The sequence below is a fragment of the Papaver somniferum genome, chromosome 2, assembly GCF_003573695.1.
Source record: "Papaver somniferum cultivar HN1 chromosome 2, ASM357369v1, whole genome shotgun sequence".
Taxonomy (NCBI): Eukaryota; Viridiplantae; Streptophyta; class Magnoliopsida; order Ranunculales; family Papaveraceae; genus Papaver; species Papaver somniferum.
This window is the reverse complement of record NC_039359.1, coordinates 14721638-14742217: the sequence shown is the minus strand read 5'-3', so window position 1 is coordinate 14742217 and position 20580 is coordinate 14721638. Positions and strand designations below refer to the sequence as shown.

Here is a 20580-nt window from a genome sequence, read left to right as displayed (position 1 = left end):
ATCAAAGAAGAAACGTGGCTACTATTTTTAGACGGCTCCGCCACCCCTAACAACGGTACCGGAGGAGCAGGTGTGGTTCTAGTATCCCCGACCGGTGAAGTATCCTCGCATTCCTTCAATCTAGAATTCCCTTGCACCAACAATTCAACAGAATATGAATCCTTTCTCATCGTACTGTCATTAGCTAAACAAGCTGGAGCCACGCATCTGGAAATAAGAGGGGATTATAAATTACTCGTCAACCAGGTGAATGGAGTATACGCACTGAAGGAAGTAACATTGGCCCCATATAGAGCCGAGGCACAAAAGCTACTAAATTACTTCGCCGACGCGACCATAACGCATGTTGGCCGCAGCGGCAACAAACATGCTGATTATATAGCCACACTAGCATCAAAACTGCAATTCGATGGTCTTGAGGAAACCCTGACAGTGAAGAGATGAACCGTGGCTTCAACATGGATTTCGCAACCCGAGGAGGCTGAAGCCGGCGACTGGAGAACACCGATTATCCAAGAGCTTAACAGCTCGCTTTCCCAGGGAAAGGTCAGTCTCAAAACTTTACAAAATTTATTCATGCTCCGAGGAGTGTTGTACCATCGAAACCCAGACGGTTCCTTGTCAAGATGCCTCGGAGAGGAAGAGGCACAACAACAACTCAACCGCGTCCATGGTGAAGTTTGCGGGCTAACACTAGTGGTAACACTCTATCGTCGTTTACAACACCGTGGCTACTACTGGCCAGAAATGGAGGCTCAATCTCGGTTGCTTCAAAGAACCTGTTCCAATTGTCAAGCACCGCCGCACCAATTGGAACTCTTCAATATTGTCCACGCCGGGGACTGGCAGGAGCCATACATCAGTTACCTTCGCAACGGCATACTCCCTGCGAACAAGAAGGACGCAGCCAAGGTAAAACAAAGGTCCAAGAGATTCATATTCCATGAAGGAATCTTATATCGTAAAATCTTTGGAGGAAGTTTTCTACGGTGTTTGAACGAGGCAGAAATCCCGATCATTCTGAAAGAATTGCACGAAGGCGAACACCAAGGAAAACGGAAGTTATTTCTTCAGATACACGAGAAATACTACTGGCCAACCATGGAGGATGATGCAGCTATTTTTGTTCGGAGATGCCAAAAATGTCAAATCCACTGAAACCTTATCCATGTACCGTCGACTCATCTGCAATCAATAAGCAGTCTGTGGCCCTTTTATAGCTGGGGACTCGACATCATTGGAAAGATCAACCCGCCGTCTTCAAAACAGCACGAGTACATAATAACGACGACCGAGTATTTCACCAAATGGGTCGAATCCATACCTTTACAAGGAACTACTGGAGCCACAATCGCGGCATTCATCAAGGAGTACATCATCTGCCGATTTGGCGTGCCTAAACATATCATCACCGACAACGACACTCCTTTCGCCAACAAGAAAGTACGAGAATTACTCGAATAATATGGAATTAAGCAAGTTTTCTCCACCGTGTACTATCCTCAAGGAAACGGACAGGCTGAAAGCACTAACAAAACTTTAATCTGAATCCTCATTTGGACAGTACACGATAATCCTCGTACATGGCACGGACAATTGCCAATGGCACTTTGGGCATATCAGACATCACCAAGAAGTTCCACTGGTGCCTCTCCCTACTCCCTTGTCTACGGCGCAGACGCCATCCTCCCAGCAGAAGTTAAAATCCCATCATCTAGGATTGCCGAAGCAAGCGGATTTCGATGGAATGAAGCTGAAGCATTAAGCGCCAGGGTAGCAAAGTTGGATCTTCTATGAAGAACACATGCAAGCATACAAAAATAGGGTTTCCAGAGCATATAACAAAGCCGTGAAGCCTCGGGTTTTTCAAATGGGAGATTTGGTACTGAAGACTGCCAAACACATCCAGCAAGACGCGTCTGCACCAATATTCTCCCCAAAATGGGAAGGGCCTTAGATAGCCACGAAAGCGTACCACAGCGGGTACTACAAGGTCATTAAAGAAGACGGAGGAAAACTGGAAGCGATCATTAACGGAAAGTGGCTCAAGGCATACTACGCCTGACGGTCACCTCACACCTCGCCATATAATAGCACGGCTAGCCAGACATCTTTCCGCTTCCTTTTACATCTCAGTTATCAAGTTTCTTTTCTTTTGTTTAATTGAAGCAAATCAATAAAATTCTCTTATTTCTTCAAAAAAACCGATACAAAAAAATAAAAAATAAATAAAAAATACACGCTCGAGACCCATAAATAAACCAAACGCCTCGCAACTACATAACTCAGAAAAGCCCATCCAACAGATTGTAGTTCCTCGAAAGCATCATCCTCAACCGGTTTTGATACCTTTCGGTCATGCTCTTCAAGTTTTGAATTGACTCTTCCACCTTATGTGACTCCATGGCCATATCCTTCTCCTCTTCCAAAATATCCTTTGCAGCAGGAACAACACCAGCGAGAATACTGGCTCTGTCGACCTTCACGATGTCAAGACGATGCCGCTACCAACTCACGTTGAACTTCAGGGATTCACAGGTAGACACCATGTTCTCCCACTTTTGAATAGTTGGTTCCACGATGGAACGGATGGATATACTTTCCATTTCAGCGACCATAGGCAATAGACAATTCACTGTGGAAACCAAGGCAGACGAGAAATGTTGCACCACACTCCTGGTAGCGATGTGGCCGTATCTTTTTCATATCTTCGTGTAAAGAGTCACGAATTCTTTCTGCACTAGAAACCCACCAACGTTCCGGTAGTTAGAAGATAAACACTTCATGCGGATTTCGAACGACAAACCTGCATTGGGATACTCATGACAAGAAATGCCTAAATCGGCATTTTCCAAATCTCCAGCGGTTGGCAGGATCGGACTCGAAGGAAGGGGGCAACCAAGTCATCCTCATCAACGATATCCACGCATGCTCCAACAGGATATCTCTGCACAGAAGAAAATATTTTGTCACTTGTCAGCAAACAATGAAACATTTATTGATCAACGAAAGCATACCGGTATAATCTTCTTGACTCGGATGAACCGGGTAGGATAATTGTTACGAGAGTTAGACCTCACGCGCTTGACTGAAGAATCTACCTGGCTCGAGGATGATCCGCTTCTAATTAACATAATAAAGAAATATGGACTCGACAAGAAGAAACCTTTACACTGAAAAGAGGGAGATGATAAAATTTCACCGGCATATATACTGCGGAAACCCTAAAGAGAAAGAGAAACGGATGTTGAGCAGACAAGATGGGCCTACATTACAGCCGAAGACTCAGCCTCAGTGAAATCTCCCGTCAAAACACTAATCATGGGTAAAGAAAAATGGATATGCGTACTAGGAACACGCTTGCCAGCGTTATTGCTACCACTCCACCGCCATCACCGAGACTCGGGAGAAAAACCAGCGATATGACATGAAGAGGAAGGATCACGTCCCTTTTATAACCGCAACGCTTTTGGAATTTGAATAAGGAAGGGATTTCCTACTTGAAGACACGCATGGAAAGAGGCAACCAGACTCTCAATAACAGGTTGTACGTTTCCAACAGTCTGCGCCACGCCGTGCCAAGCCAACAGTCTGCACCACGCCAAGTCCAAGCTAACATCCACGCCAAGCCGGCGCCGTGCCAAGCCAATAGTCCGCGCCACTCCAAATCTGAGCCGATCCAATACTAACGTCTCATCCCTAGCCGACCAATGCTAACGGCTCATTCCAAGTCGACCCAATGCTAACGGCTCATTCCAAGCCAATCCAATGCTAGCGGCTCCACTTAGCGCCGAGTCTATGCCGACGGATCCGTTCTACATTCTCAAGCCTCACCCGGATGGCACACAGCAATTCCAGGACGATGCCAGCATTCCAGGCCGATGCCAACATTCTGCATCTCAACCAGCAACCGCCTCTACCATTTCGTGGCCTAGCCAGCAGCGCCACGAGCAGAATTTATGCAAAGCCGCCAACGCAAGAATCATGGATTCTCAAACGATCTCGAAAAAGGTTAGACGGATCTTCCGGACCATCTTTTCATGACTCGCCGTTTCGATTTTTCCCTTGTCTGTCACTATATTATACTTACCTCGCAACAATGCCCCTTCTACGCGCTAAGCAGGGGACTTAATGTTGATGGTGGTTTTTAGCTTAGGGTTAAAATCGTACAAACTTAGTCAAACAGTGATGTCACACTTGAGTAATAATGTCGCCACTAGCACATTTATTGAACCATTCAACATGTCTGTGTAAAATTACTGGGGTACCTTTTTTATATGCCATGCTCCATGACAGAGCCCTCGGTACTGACTGGCATCATCTTTGCACATGCCAGCCGCGCATGCTAGCCAAACGTGCCAGTCACGCGTGCCACATATTTTAAACTATGGTTTCGACACGCTAAACCCTAATAGCCATATCTCCACGCCAAAGGCATGCCAACCATGCCAGCCGCACCACCGTGCCAAAGGCATGCCATGTCAGCCACATCTCTGTGCCAAAGGCATGCCAACCATGCCAGCCACACCACCGTGCCAATGGAATGCCATGCCAGCCACATCTCCGCACCAAAGGCATGCCAACCATGCCAGCCGCACCACCGTGCCAATGGCATGCCATGCCAGCCACATCTCCGCGCCAAAGGCATGCCAACCATGCCAGCGCACCATCGTTCCAATGACATGCCATGCCATCCACATCTCCGCGCCAAAGGCATGCCAACCATGCCAGCCGCACCACCGTGCCAATGGCATGCCATGCCAGCCACATCTCCGCGCCAAAGGCATGCCAACCATGCCAGCCGCACCACCGTGCCAATGGCATGCCATACCAGCCACATCTCCGTGCCAAAGGCATGCCAGCCACACCATAGTGCCAATGACATGCCAAACATGCCAGCCACACCTCCGCACCAAAGCCATGTCGGCCATGCCTCCATGCCGCTGGCTTCTAAACGAAGGGTTGCAACAACCAACGGCCACCCTTCCTTCTGAGATGCAAATCTCAGCTGTCCAAGTTCTCCACCAAACGCGTGGCAACTTTAGGCCCAATGACAGGCCCTAATTTTGGCCTCGCCTAAACTATGCCAAAACCCTAATTTTGGCCGCGCCTAAAACTATGCCAAAATCCTAGCTTGGTCGCGCCTAAACCATGCCAAAGCCACGCCGGCCATGCCTCCATGCCGCTGGCTGCCAAACGAAGGGTTGCAACAATCAACGACTACCATTCCCTCTAAGATGCAAATCTCAGCCGTACAAACTTGCCACCAAACGACTTGTGGCAATCTCTTGGCTACGGTGCCAACTCTTGGCCACGATGCCAAAACCCTAATTTGGCAACGGTGCCAAATCCCTAATTTGTCCATGCCAAATCCATGCATCTATGTCGCTGGATGCCAAACGGAAGGTTGCAACAATCAACGACTATCCTTCCTTCTAAGATGCAAATCTCAGCCGTACAAGCTCGCCACTAAACCAAACGACTTGTGGAAACCTTTGGCTACACTGCCAACTATTTGGCCACGGCGCACACTTAGCTATGCCAATTCTATGGTCACGACACCAAACCCTAATTAGCCACGCCAAGAGCATGTGTAATCCATGCCAGCACCATCCATGGCCACGCCACTGGCTACCAATGGAAGGTAACCACAATCAACGACTAACCTTCCTCTCAAGATGCAAAATCTCGACCGTCGAAGGTCACCACCGAGCCGGCAAGCCTCCCAAGCTCCACTTTCCAAACAATAGCAACATGCTACACAAAACACTCGAGACATCAAAACATGTCACAAACTTGGGGATGCTCATCAGGGTATTGGTCTGGCGGTTTACAGCGTGCGGCGTACACTACGCCCGTTACAAGAAAGTGTCATAAGAGTGAGGCGGTTAGTAAATACAAGAAGTAATGGTGAAACGTTTCCTTGATTATGGAAACATCAATTCCAGGCGTTATCCGTTACCGCTTTCTTCCATTTACTCAACTGTTTCCACTTCTTACGAGACCACGGTACGTTTCGTTGCGACTTGTATAAATAGGTCTCACCTATTTCCACCAAAGAACAGTTTTTTTGGTCAGGGATAATACAACACTCAGAAATCACTTGTTAGCTTTCCCATCTGTTAGCTTTCCACTTTCTGATACAAGTCGTCAAACAACTACTCTTCCGGAATCAACTATTTTGGTCTCAACACTCTCTTCGCTTCCCTCCCTAAGACCAACCCTTCTCCTTCACTTTGTGACCGAAGCAAGTCTGGAACGACTATTTCTTGGTTTAGGCCGGATTTGTACAGATTGATCTCTCGAATCAAAGTACTCCCTTGCAGTACATTGTTTAGGGTTTAGACTCGTTTCTCACCTATGATAGGAACACTTTTGTGACTGAATTGTCCTCAATTTTCAGTATTGTTGGTACTCGATTTTCTACTTATTATGATGTTTTATGTGTTTGTAGGTATTTTGGAAAATAAACATTTTTGAAAAATTCGGCTCGAAAAGTTGGTATAGGCACCCGGAGGACACATGTTATTCGGACTCTCAGTTTTGGATAAGGGGCACCCCAGGGAGCCAACTGCTAATCGCACCCCATTACTGGTTAAGGGGGCTCCATATTCTTCCTTGATTTGAATAGAAAAATTGGCGGGAAATTTGGTTTCAACGGTAAAGGATTTATTATCTTTAATATAAGAATATCTTCTTGCCTTACAAACATGAAGTTTTGAAGAAAAAGGAAGTTATCTTGTATTAAACAAGAAAGATATCCTTAGAAGATTTTATCTTGGATTTTATTCTGCGAATTAAAGAAGATATGGGTTTAGTAAAGACATATATAGAATAAAGAGACGGAAAAATTCTTGAAGATATTTTTAATTAAAAAGAAGAATATTTTGGAGTTGTGGAAGAATATATTTGAGTGATAAATAGAGCTAGAGAGCACATTTGGGGGCAGTTTTGGGAAGAAAAGGAAAACCCGGTTTTAATTATTTCTCATCTTTTCCATCATTTGTAAACACCTTTTTGAGCAATGAAAAATTCCTTTGAGTGTGTTTTCACCATGCGGAGCTAGACCCATCACTGGGACGATGGAGGAGGCTGTGTTTCGTTCATGTGATAATTAAAATAATTCTTTTATAACTATTTGCATAGAATTTAATTGTTTTTTGATTTCTATTAATTATTTGTTATTTTGTTTGATGTCGCATGCTTGGTTTTAATTACTTTTGATGCGTCATGCTCACAACTTACAACTAATGTTTTATGAAATCTACTTTGGCAAAGAATAGAGTTATTGTTTCTTTTATTTTGAGTTATAAATTTATAGGATTAATTTATGAACCCCATGAACATGAAAAACAGTGGAATCCCGAGTCCCAATAAATTCTTCATCCCGTGACATATTTTGTATATAATTTTTTATTTTTAGTATTTTTATATTTAAGCCTAGAATCAATTCAATAAAGTCCGAGTGAACGACAATCTTATTTACCACTATCAAAAATATCACCAACCCACACACTCGAAATTACCAAAATCAGCAGAAACTGTTTTCACCCTCAAACACTCGCTTACATATTTCTCGCAATATGTGTTGGTTAGCTTTCGCTTTAGCCAAGTTCATCTTATATTCTTGACGAAAGTCAAAAGATAATCATGTGAAAATCTTCTGGTAATATCTTACATGATATGTGTGAGACAATCACTTTATGTAGACTAGGAATGTTTCATATTGATCATTCGATCACTTGAAAAATTGCTTTGAAGCTAATAGTTTGTGTGAGACAGTTATTCCCGTCTTCCGAGAATGTTTCAATAGTTGAAATGAGAGTTTAGAACAATTAGATTTAAGCACAGTATGCGTACTTGAATATATGTAATCCATGTCCGGGAACCATGGTATGCATACTTGTATCTGTACTGGTTGGTTTAGTGAAAGTCCGGGAACCTTGTACGCATACCGGTACGCATACTGGCGTAAGGTTCAGGTCCGAGAATATCTACCGAGTTTAGAGTTATGCGTACCCGTTCGCATATTAGCAAACCCAAACTTAGTCCGGCCAATAAGGTATCTGTATCCGTTTGCATACCTGAGTGGATGATGTTCTAAAATCGGTTTGTTCATGAACGAACACATTTATATAATAAGGAATGCAATCTTTTGCAAACCGTGGATATAATGTTCATGACTTGATTCGAGTGAATCAAAATCGATTTTGTTTCAATTGTGTCTTTTATACTTCTATGAGAATATAAACAATTGGACAACTCTAGAACTAGTTTCATTTGAGTCATTTGAACTAATTATGGTTAAGATGAATGAGGTTGATATGAAAGTGTTCATATGACTAACTTCAGTTAACTATTGTTGAGCCAACAAGGTGTACACGTTTAGGTACGGTTACTTGTATCTAAATGAAGGTACATTTCATTTGTGTGTAACAAGCTAAGTTGGATCTAACGGTTGAAAGATATTATCTTGAGCCTAATCAGGTTTTCATCTAACAGTGAATATCGAATGCTTTGTTTGCAAACCCTGATTTGAAGGCTATATAAAGGAGAACTCTAGCGACTGGGAAACCTAATCCCCACACCTTCTGTGTGATATAGTTGCGACTAGAGTCGATTCTCCTTTAACCTTAGGTTTTTCACGAAACCCTGTAGGTTAACGACTTGAAGACTTCGTTGGGATTGTGAAGCCAGACCCAATTATTTTCTCTGTAGTTGCGTGTTCTGATCTTGCTGTTTTCTATCGTGATTGAGTACTATCTTCTTTAAGATTGGCTCGAATAAAAAGTAATCACAAACATCCTCGTCTAATCGTTTGTGATTCCATGATATCTTGTTTCGCTACCATGCGATTAACTCTGGTATATCAATTGGTTCCTGTTCACCTTGATTTATCAAAAGACGGAACAAAACTCATAGGTTTATCATTGGGAGACAAATTTTTTTTATCAAGTCTTCGACTTTGGGTCGTAGAAACTCTTAGTTGTGGGTGAGATCATGAGGAAATCAAGTGCGTAGAGTCCTGTTGGGATTCAGAGACGTAAGGAGCGCAACTGTACCTTGATCAATGTGAGATTGGTTAGGGCTCAACTACATTCCTGTCCGAAGTTAACTTGGAGTAGGCTACTGTCCGTAACGGCTTAATACAGTGTGGTGTTCAAATCTGGACTAGGTCACGGAATTTTTCTGTACTCGCGGTTTCCTCGTTAACAAAATTTATGGTGCCTGTGTTATTTCTTTCCGCATTATATTTGTTTATATAATTGAAATATCACAAATTGTGCGTAGTTCAACCAATTAGATAATCCAACCTCTGGTTTTTGATATAAATTGATTGACACTTGAACATTGGTCTTTGGTACCGTTCAAGTTGTTTCACATAATAATCAGGCTCAAGGATTTCTATTTATTTGAGTTGCTGATTACATTGTGAAACATAGATACAACTCTTAGATATATTTTGATTGATTGAGTCTGGCTGTCGATTTGATCCTCTTGGAATCATATTGGAGTTGTCCATACATGTTAAGTGAAATATTGGGTTGATTGTTGTACCCCCTCTTTTTCACTATTGATTATTTTTACCATTCTATTTCCTGAGAATATGTCGTTTGACTTTAATATATGATGAATTACAAAGAAAATGTTTCAAATTCAAGCTAGTATTTGACTAATATCGAAACATGAATTCACGCGTTGGATGTTCATAGGACTTATCGCTTTTGAGGTTAAGAAAATTTTTATTGTTCAAAAGACTATGTCCGAAAGAAAAGGCTAAACCTATAGAATAAAGAGCTCATCTACTAGATTAATATGTGACTACCATTTTCTAGTTATTCACAACGAAATTGACAAGATCATTGGATCTCGATTCAAAAGGTTGATGTACAAGTATTTGCTGATGAGAAGAAAGTTGACGTCTTTGAAAGTGTTTTTAAGAAGAAAATTGAAGTCTTTGAAAATGTTTTCAAGTCCGTTTTAAGTCGAAAATAAAGTGAGGGCGTGGTATTTAAATAAGGTTTTGAGAGATTGGTGTAAGAGAAGTGTTCCATTAACAAGCTCCATTTAGACAAATTTAATCTAACAATGGTTACGTGTCAACTAGAAATTTCTGGAGTTACGAGAGAGAAGAGTGAGTCTACACTCACCGAAAATATCACTTCGAACTATACCGAAAAAGGATCACACGGACGGCATGATGTGTGCTTAGCATCGAAATTTGTATGGGCAGATGTGGGTCCAATGGTCTGTGTCACTCGGTGCAAAACGAAGTACACTTTTCACTGGTCTGTGTCACTCGGTGCAAAACGAAGTACACTTTTCACGGTGCATGTATCATTTTCGGAGAGGGAAATGGAATGAGCTAGAGCCAAGAAGATTGCTGTCACGTGTGTTTTCTCAAAGTTTTCAAGAATTGATTAAATCAGGACACGTAAAAAACATGTTTTTCGGTGGATACCTTTAAATACCCTTAATACTAATTACCAGTCAAGTGAGGTTTAAAACCGGTGTTACCACGTGTCACACACGTGGGTTATGGTGACACTCTTTCCTTTGGTCTGTCGACAAACTTAATAGGGTCAGGACTAAATGGCAAAATTTTAAAACATGTTGCTCGCCTAATGTTACCATTTTGAGGTGGGGTCGATTCTGGTAAGTATAATCGAATGGATTCTATAGTTTTATACTACTACGGTATAAAATAGAATATAAGTAATTTGGCCGGTGTAATTTATTCTGGATAGACGATCTAAAGGCAAAAAACAAAAACAAAAAAAGTATTAGTTTAACATAAGGTTGCAACCTTTTTTTTTTTCCTTTGTCTTGTCTTTTTGGTGCAATCTTTTCTTTGACTTGTGGTAATAAATTTCCCATACAATATGTTAAAAGTGAACCGTGGAAAGATCTCTATTATAACTGTCGGCATAGACAATATGGTTGAGGATTTGGTAAGAACTCGGCAGCAAGATCTTTCCTTCGTCAATCACCCCACCTTGTTGGGATGCCAACAGGGGCCACCAGTCGTAATGCAGCTAATTGGGGACACGGTTGTTGCTAGAATGAAGACCAAATTAGCACCCTGAAGGGAAAAAAAGAAACTTAACCAAGGCGGATATTTTGACATAGTGAAAGGGCGGATGATTTTCTAGTAGTTTGTAACTGAGATGACTGCACACTCACTGGGGTTTCAGATCAGCAGTAAAATCTTTACTTGCCATGCCAGGAAAAAAAAATACTGAAAGTGAATGTATTCTAATTATGCATACTGACACTGGAAGTATCCTAATCCTGTCTTCATTTAACCTTGTTTTATATCTGCAATCTCATTAATCTTGCATGAATTGCATGTATACAAATTCAAGATACCAATTAACATCCATTTAAGCAAAGCAACATATAATCTAGGAACCGATTACCTTCTCTTTATATGAAGCAGTATAAATGTAAGTACCAATTAACATGACTTCAAGCAAAGCAGTATAGAATTTATCTACTGATTAACTTCCCTTCAAGCAAAGCGTATGTACTTGATACCTAATTAACATCCTGTCATGCACTGCATTATATTGATAGTACTTCCTTCTTCAATGCCAAAAGATGCTATGGTGCGACCATTTTCCTTGAGCGACCTACCATCATAGAGTAGTATTTGATCCTTGACTGCGGTGCCTTCTATTTTGAGAGTCCTTTCCTTTATGCTCCCAATGGTTTCAGTTCTCTCAACATCTAAAGGTTTTTCCTTGCCACAAATTGACTTGATAAATATCCGCAGCTGTATGTATTTTGTAACAATCGGGAAACAAGCATAAATTAAAAGAAAACCAAATATCAGATAAAACTACTAAAGTAGTAATAAGACAATTACTGGCATACCTTGAACTGTAAATATAATTAAAAAACTGTCTACAAGTCTGAAGAATATAGTTCAGTTCCTATTACTAAAGTAATGTAACAAAATGTATGGTGACTGAATTTACAGACATGTAACCACTAGATAAAATACTTTATGCATACGACTTGGGCATTGTCAATGAAATTTCTCTCCTGTTCTTTTGTTTTAGGCAAGAAGGCTTAAGAAGTGAAAAACTAAGTTACACGGATAATTGAGATCTTCAAATAGATCTATTGCCCTGTGTCAGTGTCACCAAATTACCAAGTTGCCTAAGACAACATTTGAAATATATGTGCGGAAAATGACATATTGGACACTGGACACCTAATTTGTTGGTGGGATGGAATATGTGAGGGATCGAATATCGGGTACTAACTACTCAGGTCAATTACCTTTGAGCTATTTTTAGAAGAAGTCCCTCCAACACTGTCACCAACTTTTGGTGCTTTGACTGGATCGTTTCGGTCCCTCGCACTTCGTTTATTGGAGCGCCTAAATATAAAGGGTCAATTAGAATATATACACTGTTAGGCAATCAGTACATGATTAACAGGGGCACCAGTTCAAAGTAAATGAACTATATACACGAGCACTTGGCTTGACAGGACTGCAACCGCAGAAGATGAATTTTACAACATACTGATAAATAAATGAATGCTGTTAATATTTCTGGTAGACTTATGTTTCTACTCCTGTTGGAGGCGTCTGAATAGTATTGGAGTTTCTAGCAGATCATCTACATCTGCAGTTCAAAAGTATTAAAACATAGCGACAAAAATCTCATGTAAGCAGTAGTGTCAGTTTTTAAACCTATACCATGAACAATCTTACCTCGGCATGTTTGAGATTGTGTTGGTAACATCTTCGACCACATTCTCCTCAACATAGAACGTATGTAGCATAAGATCAGGTTGGAGTGATATCAAGAAGCTTGGATATCTCCAAGGAAATGAAAATGTGGTATTTCAATGTAATAGGAACTGCTTCAGGTATGCCAGAAATGTCTCGAACAGTGCCACGAAACACCTCCAACTTTGTATCTGGATCTACATTGATGAACTTCACCATACCACCAACATAACGTGGGTTGTTTCCATCTTCATTGACAATTTTACCGTCATACCATACTGCAGCTTTAAATGTATCTTCCCCCATCTATAATGCACAACTTTTGTTATGAGTTCTACAGATTTATGAGGGATTGGAAAACAACAGCATGGTAAAAGGTCGGAGTAGATTGAACAATTTATAAGCATAAAAGTATGTAAGTGCATATTTCCTGAAAATGACTATCGAATAAAAATACTTCTGAGAAATGCAAACCTGAAAATAGTCAATTAATTTGCAAGTTATCAAGAATCAGAAAAAGGGTCAACCAAAAGATAACAGATATAAGTAGACACCCAAATCGCGTAGCCAAGACTTCTTCTACAAAAGTGTTTTAATCAAAAAACAAATCTGTTGTGGAATGGTTATCCATGGTACATTAATAAAATACTACTGCTCCATCAAAAATACATTCAATTTCTAAGGCAGCAGTTTCACTACACAACTTCAACTCACCCTTAATATGATTGATTGGATTTATTAAAAACTGATTGTGTCACTCATCAACTCTAACAATTACATGTGTCTAGTAACCTTTGAGATCCTCGGTATCATTGGTGTTGTATATCAGGAGGTCCTCAACAACCCCAAGCTAATTACGAAGTTACATTTACAGAGCAAAACCCCACGAAATTTTGAAATAAGCAATCAAACAGTACAAAAACAAACCATAAAGAAAGAAAATGGTATGAAAAGTCACCAGTATAAGAACAAAACAAAAAATAACACATAAGGTTACCTGTTTGCCTCAAGCTCACGGTTCTCAAATAAAGCCAATGCACTAGGGAATAAAAGAGGAAATTAAAAGGAAGATGGAGAAGATGAAGAGTTTTTTCTGCTTAAAATATGATTGGCACATTCATGGACTGGTTTTAACAAGAATGCCAAATCAGAATTGAAGACTGTTAGCATTTACTTCAATATGCTAGACAAACACAAGATCAGTATAAGAATTTGGAATTACAATTAAAGCAAGAGGGTAGCATGAAGGACATGTTGGCTAACACGAAATAAAGATGTTTCTTCTAAGAGATTCTGCAAAAGGTTGTGCTAAGAAACAAAGAACAATAATCACAGTGTTTTTTTCGCGCTCAAAAGCCAATGATTGAAGGTACATTGATTGATTCGATTTTTTCATTAGTTGATATTAGTTAGATTGATAGATAACTAGAACATTTCCTAAAACTCCTAAGCAATGCATTCCTATTTGACTTAAACGTAGAATATCTCGAATTGTGTAAAATAGAGAAAAGGAAGTAGAATATGAATCATGGAACTTAAAATTATTGTAGAACTAGAGATTTTTATTTTTGAGAATGATGTCATCGGTTGAGAAATCAAACTCTTTTGTGAAAGGTGGCCTACGAAATCCAAAATCGTTTTTGTTAGACATCCCACCAAATCAATGTACATGGTATGAGGACGCAGGCCCAGCCTCCTAATTATCGCTGTCTTCGGAACACTCAAAAATTCACAATAAAAATTCACAATAAAAATTCAAACCATATAATGTTGAACTGTAGGGTAATTGCACAAATCGTAAACCTATTTGTACTCCAAATGCTAATTGATGGCTGAGGTGTACATGTGTCTTCCAAGGCTAATATAGATCGTCTTTGACCACGAAAATAACAGTCTGATAAACAGGAAAACTTTTATAACCAAGAAAATTGTCCATGTGACCCTAGGTCTACACTACAAGTACCTGGCTTCCTAACACCGTGATTCAACTGCATTAAGTTTGAATCCCATTGGTATCATTAGACATTAGTAACCCTAAGCTATTGAACATGTGACCCTAAGCTTTTAACAAGCTTCATGGATAACAACCCTAAGCTGTTAACAAGCTTTACTTTTACGGAATAAACCCCAAAAACTGATATGAAATAAACAATCAACCAGTACACAAACAAACCATAAACAAAGACACGGTTGATTTAAACAATTAGTACCGAGAATCAACGATATAAAGCAAAATAATAAACACTAGCACATGAAGCCTCATGCATATCATGCTGATAGAAAGAAAGAATAACATTTTTCAGGCTCACATTACCTTTTTGCCTTCCGGTCTCTGTAAATTCTAGGTTTACAAAACGAAGCCCTAGACTGAAAGAGGAAGATGGAGTAATGACTTAATGTAGTGTCTTTTTTTCTGTTTTATTTATTTTTAAATGATTTTGCTTTTTGTTTATTTCCTGCTTATACCCGTAGGATTTAAGGGAGTACTTTCGCGCCTCACTTTTGGCGGTATGCTTTGACTGGACATGACTTTAGATGACTTGATTATCTGTCAAAACCATCCAACGTTGAGCTTCTGGGTGGTCACTGCATCACTGGATTCATTATTAAAGACTAGTACAGACGCACGCGCGATGCGCTTGCCTTTTTTATTCTAAAACAAATCAAGCTTTTCCTTGAATAACATTTCAATCAAAATAATCATACATACAAAAAAAATGTATATCGGGCGCATTATGTTATACTATAATGATAAATAATATACTGCAAGTTTTTGAAGAGGGAAGACTTAGTTATATACAAAGTTTTTCCTGGACGTTCCTTCTTAAGTGTACGGAAAAAAAGCAGCAAAACTGTCCTTAAGGGTAAAGCTTCCTTGTTTCACTTTATACGCGTAACAAATCTTGACTTCGGTATTGCATTGCGAATCATGGGTTTCTACGAAGCTTCAAACTAACGGTCTGGCTGCTCTCTTCTATTGCAGGTATTAGATTGCAAAATTTGAGTGACGAATTTCAGAGATGCTATTGCCGCAATACTTGGATAGCGGCACAATATTTGGTTATGTGGATTTAATAATGATTTTTGACGTTCAATCAATCGGGGGCTTCTGCAAAGGTCAATAATAGCAGCCTGATTGCGTTCCACTGCCAAAAATTGGATTAACAAAGCAATTAGGGAAAGAGGAATTTATATGTATGGAAGCATTGAAACAGTATAGCAGCAAAAATACTGATCCCACTGAGCATAACATCACATTAAGTATGTAATTTTCCAATTAGGCAATGAATACATAGATATGAAAATACTGGCCAAAGAAGGCTTAAACCTCCGTCTGAGAAAAACGAACCCTGTCCACATTAAAATTTTGATATAAACTTGCTCAGAGGACATTTCATCCACAATTTTCAGCAAAGAAGAAATTCAAACTTGAAGTTTGATAAAAACATTTACTTCCCACTAAGGAACTTGGTCTTAAGTTTTTCTTATATATGTGCGTTGTGGCATTCAACATCATGCCCTAACATGACCTGTATTATGGTGCACGCATACTCATGTTATCTAGCCACTGTGATAAGGTTACAGCTATATCTGAAGCTACACAAAAATACCAATTTGCTTTCTTTGAGTGCAAAACCGATTTCTACCCTACATATAGTATACCTCCATCTTTGCGAGGGGAACAAATATAGGAAATCAAAGATGACAAACACAATGCTTACCTCAAACCTGAAAGTTCCAAGTTCAGCTTCTGTTTTGCTTCTTTAAATACATAACTACATCGGGCTCTGTAGATAGACAAAATTTATATTATTAAACCTAGATAAGTGACAGGGATGTCAAAAGAGTTACTAATATTTACTGTCAACGACCCATATACATAAAACATGGTAGATGAGAGTGATGCCAAATTACTGGAAGAGTATTATACATGTGAGCATATCCATATCAGATTAGCTGCTTATAAAAGTGAAAACATGTTTCGTGAACAACATTTGCTCCGATAGTTTTCTCAACAACATGGATGCATTACACCTAGATCAATACCACCAACTGTTGGTAATTCCCCACAGAAACACATTCAACTAACTACCCATTGGCCTAGTACTGTATAACAATAACAAAACATGTTTCACTTTTGTGGAATTTCATCACATTTAACATGCAGGGATAAAATTGTCACTGGAATACATGATATACATCTGATCCATGGGTAACAGTTAGCATCTCTGAAGATAGCCGAAGCAGTGCGGCAGTGGTGGTAGTGGAATCTCACTGTACATACTTGAAACGTTAAACTGAACTTGAGGTTTGCCTACCCAGAATATTATCATTTTCTAACTGAATTGTGGTGGACTAACAATTCATCAAGGCAATAAATAATTTCATATTCAGGAGAGAAATATAGACCAAGTTTTCTTTCACTTGGGGATCCAGATCTCTTGTGGCCTGATTGTATTTTCATATTCAGGTGAGATATGGATTGCACAACAGTGTGGTTATTTCTCACGAATCACAACCTCACAAACTCACATTCCAAGTCCTAGAAATTTTGTCGAACAACTGATGATGGAATCCAAATTTCAGCTATACTAATGAAATTGAGTATTGTAAGTTTGTAACCTAAAATGGGTATCAAATATCAGGTACATAATTACTCGAATAAAAGTTGGGTCTTGTAGTTATCAATAAATCAAATGAATTTCTTACCAATTTCCAACATCTGTTTCACTACGATCTTCATCACACCTGTTCTCTAGGCTCGAATCTGCTTCAGAATAACAAAAAATTGAGCCGACAAAATTTCTTCTTTCGTAACAAAATTTGGGTTAAAATCGATCTGTTTATTTCGATCTGGGAAGGTATGCTGTAATTTTGAGAAGAGAAGAGAACCGATTGATTTTGGATTGTATCTTTTGATTTCGGGACGATGATAGAAAATATGGTTTACGCATGTACCCCTCATATTACTGATATCTACGAAAAGGTAGGCAGGAAAACAAAAACGCGGAAGGGTATGATTGCCAATCCTGTTGGTCCGTTGAAATGACCCCTTTTCTTTATTATAGTAAGATTAGTACGAAAAGTATAGATACACTTCGACTTCTCACCGAAGTGTGCACCGACTGAAACAGACGGCGGGACCCAATTTTAATCCTTACTGATCTACATGCAGAGAAGGTTTGGTACTATCCGTCGATTCCCCTCTCAGGGTTATAAGGGTCAGCTCAGCTAGCTGCGATTTGACTGAAGAACCGCGGGTGTTATAATCAGCTTTACGTGTTCACGCGGTATGACGGGTGCTATCTACTTGGCTAAGATCAAAGTTGGCTTCACGGTATTTTCTTTTTTTCAATAATTCTTGAATCTTGACAAACAGTGATATTCACACTTCATACAACTTTATTATTTTATTTTATTTTATTTTTATTGACAGAACTAGCAGTAAAATATCAACATGATCAAATTTGGAGTACAAAAACTCCGGTCAAATGTCGGGATCTACTAAAACTCCATATTAAACAAAATTGATACAAAAACACAAATTTTTAAAAATTGGTACAAAACCTCAAACAAAATTGGTTTCATCAAATTCTATGATGAAACTAAATTTGGTTTCAACTTATTTTTGCCTATTTTTTTTATCATGAACCCAAATATTTTAATGATGAAATAATAAATTTATGATGAAACCAACTTTTGGTGGTACTGATTCTGGTTAGTGGTGGTGTTGGTTGGTGATGGTGCTTTTTATGGTGATGGTGGTGCTAGTATTTGTTGGTGGATGTGGTGGTGGTTGGGGTTTTTGTGTTACTTTTGTTATTTGGAGTTTTTGTGTTACTTTTGTTTTGATGCATTGTGGATGGATAGTGACACCTTTGAGGTTATAACTCACGACCCGTTTTTTTAAAGTATAATAAATTTATTAAAGATTAAGACGGAATTACACGGGGTATGTTGAATTTGCCATTACAATAGGACTAATACATGGGGGTATTTTATTATGATCCAGGTTGTTGTTGATAGATTTCCTCGTGGGTTGTTGTCCGCTTTTCGATTTGCCAAGTCATCTGCTGCTTGACTTCCTTCCTTGTATCCGTGATTTATGGTGCTATGCGGAATTTGGGTCAACCTAAGCTTGATTTTCAGTGATCATATTGATTAAGTACCAAGGTGGTTCGGTGGTTAAGGTTAGAAATCCCAAGAGATTTTCCGAGTCCGTTTCGAATTGCATCTTTGGCCATCCTCGTTCTGTTGTCGTATTTGACACAATAAGCATTGCCCAAGTTTCTGCTATGAGGGCGGTAGTTATACCCAGAGGTTGGGAAATCGTTAAAATTGTAATAGCTTCGTCGTTCTTGTATATTATTCATGTTCCTGTTGATACACGATATCCTCATGCTGACCCACCTCTGTTGATTTTAATCCAACTCAAGTTGGGTTTGATCCATCCCACTAAGATTGTGGTCGAATTTGAAGACCTGCGTGCAGGGTTTGTAGACGTTGCATTCCAGGTATGACCGGTGGGTTGTGTTGAGTCCATGTATATTATTGTTGTAGTTTGATAGCCATATGCATTATGCTATCAGATTTGGTTGTTTGTGGTTATATATAACATCGTTTCTCTCCAACCATATAGACCAGAGAAGAAAGCAGAAATATGTAATGACTTCATCGTGGTTTTTTTCTTGAAGGAGTTAGATTATAGTTGTTTGAGGGTTTAAAAAGGTGGATAGTCTTTTGTGAGTGTTTTGAGGAATGGGTATATGCGGAAGTAGGAGGTTCCAAGAATACGTGGCTGGGACAATGTAGGATGAATTGCGCGATAGTTTCAGGATCACATTTGCATTGGGGACATAAGTTTGATTTAGTAAGGTTGATGCGGTTTAGTATGTGAAGGGTAAGTAGCCCCTTGTTTAATGATTTCCACAAGAAAAAACTGTACTTTTGGCGGACAGGGTAGTGTACAGAGGAAGTTGGTGGGAGGGAGTGGGTAGTATTGCAATTGATCTGAGGTGTCAGTTAGGAAATTGTATCTTGAAGCGGTGGTGTATTTTCCTGATAGGGTGAAAGACCATATTATTTTATCCGGCTGGTTATCTCAGGAAAGGTGAAGGTTGACGATTTTTTAAACTATGGGTGGTGGGAGGAGATTGAGTTTTTCATGGTACCAAGATAGGGTTGAAGGGTCAATGATATCAGCGACTGGTTGTATGGGGTAGCAAAGTGTCAAGTCAATGTTATTATTGAATTCTGGGATCCAGTTCGCTTGGATAGGGGTGTTTAAACTGTTTCCTATATGGTGGAAGAGATGTTGTTTCAAGGTGGGTATTAGGGAAGATAGTTGTCTCCATTGGGGGATTGTGGAAGAGGACGAATTGGGAATGTTTTCGAAAACGGGGTGTTGTTTAAGGGTTTCTTCATTGTATAATAATGTTACCATGAAGTTTAGTTTCTCATGGATGTTCCAGATTCTCTTCATAAAGAGAGCCTTATTATATTCTCTGCTGCTTTGGATGCCCAGTCTTCCTTTAGATTTAGGTTCGATGAGTTTGTCGAAACCTAGTAGATGCAGCTTCTTGACTGTTGAGTCGTGACTCGTGTCCCCGGAAAAATTTTCTAGTGATGTGATCCCTTTTTTGGTAAATATATATGTACTGGTAGAAGCCGTGTTTGCATAATATGGTTGGTTATAGATGTAAGGAAAGATTTTATGAGCGCCCATGTTCTTTCCTGGGTTATGAGTTTGTCATCCATCCTTTCGCTAGGCGCTGGAGAAGGGGGGAAAATATGTTAAGATGTTCTCCCTTGTTTAAAAGGAACTCCCAAGTAGA

The 20580-nt window shown here is 39.7% G+C and overlaps 1 long non-coding RNA gene across 1 annotated transcript; it reads right to left on the bottom strand.

Moving 5' to 3' along the window:
• Positions 1 to 15403: 15403 nt before the first annotated feature.
• LOC113346972 lies at positions 15404 to 17846 on the bottom strand. The gene is made up of 3 exons (XR_003358686.1): positions 17456 to 17846; positions 16468 to 16533; positions 15404 to 15891 (listed from the first exon to the last, which is right to left on the bottom strand). It is a non-coding gene; the product is annotated as an uncharacterized LOC113346972 (long non-coding RNA).
• Between the last annotated feature and the right edge of the window lie 2734 nt (positions 17847 to 20580).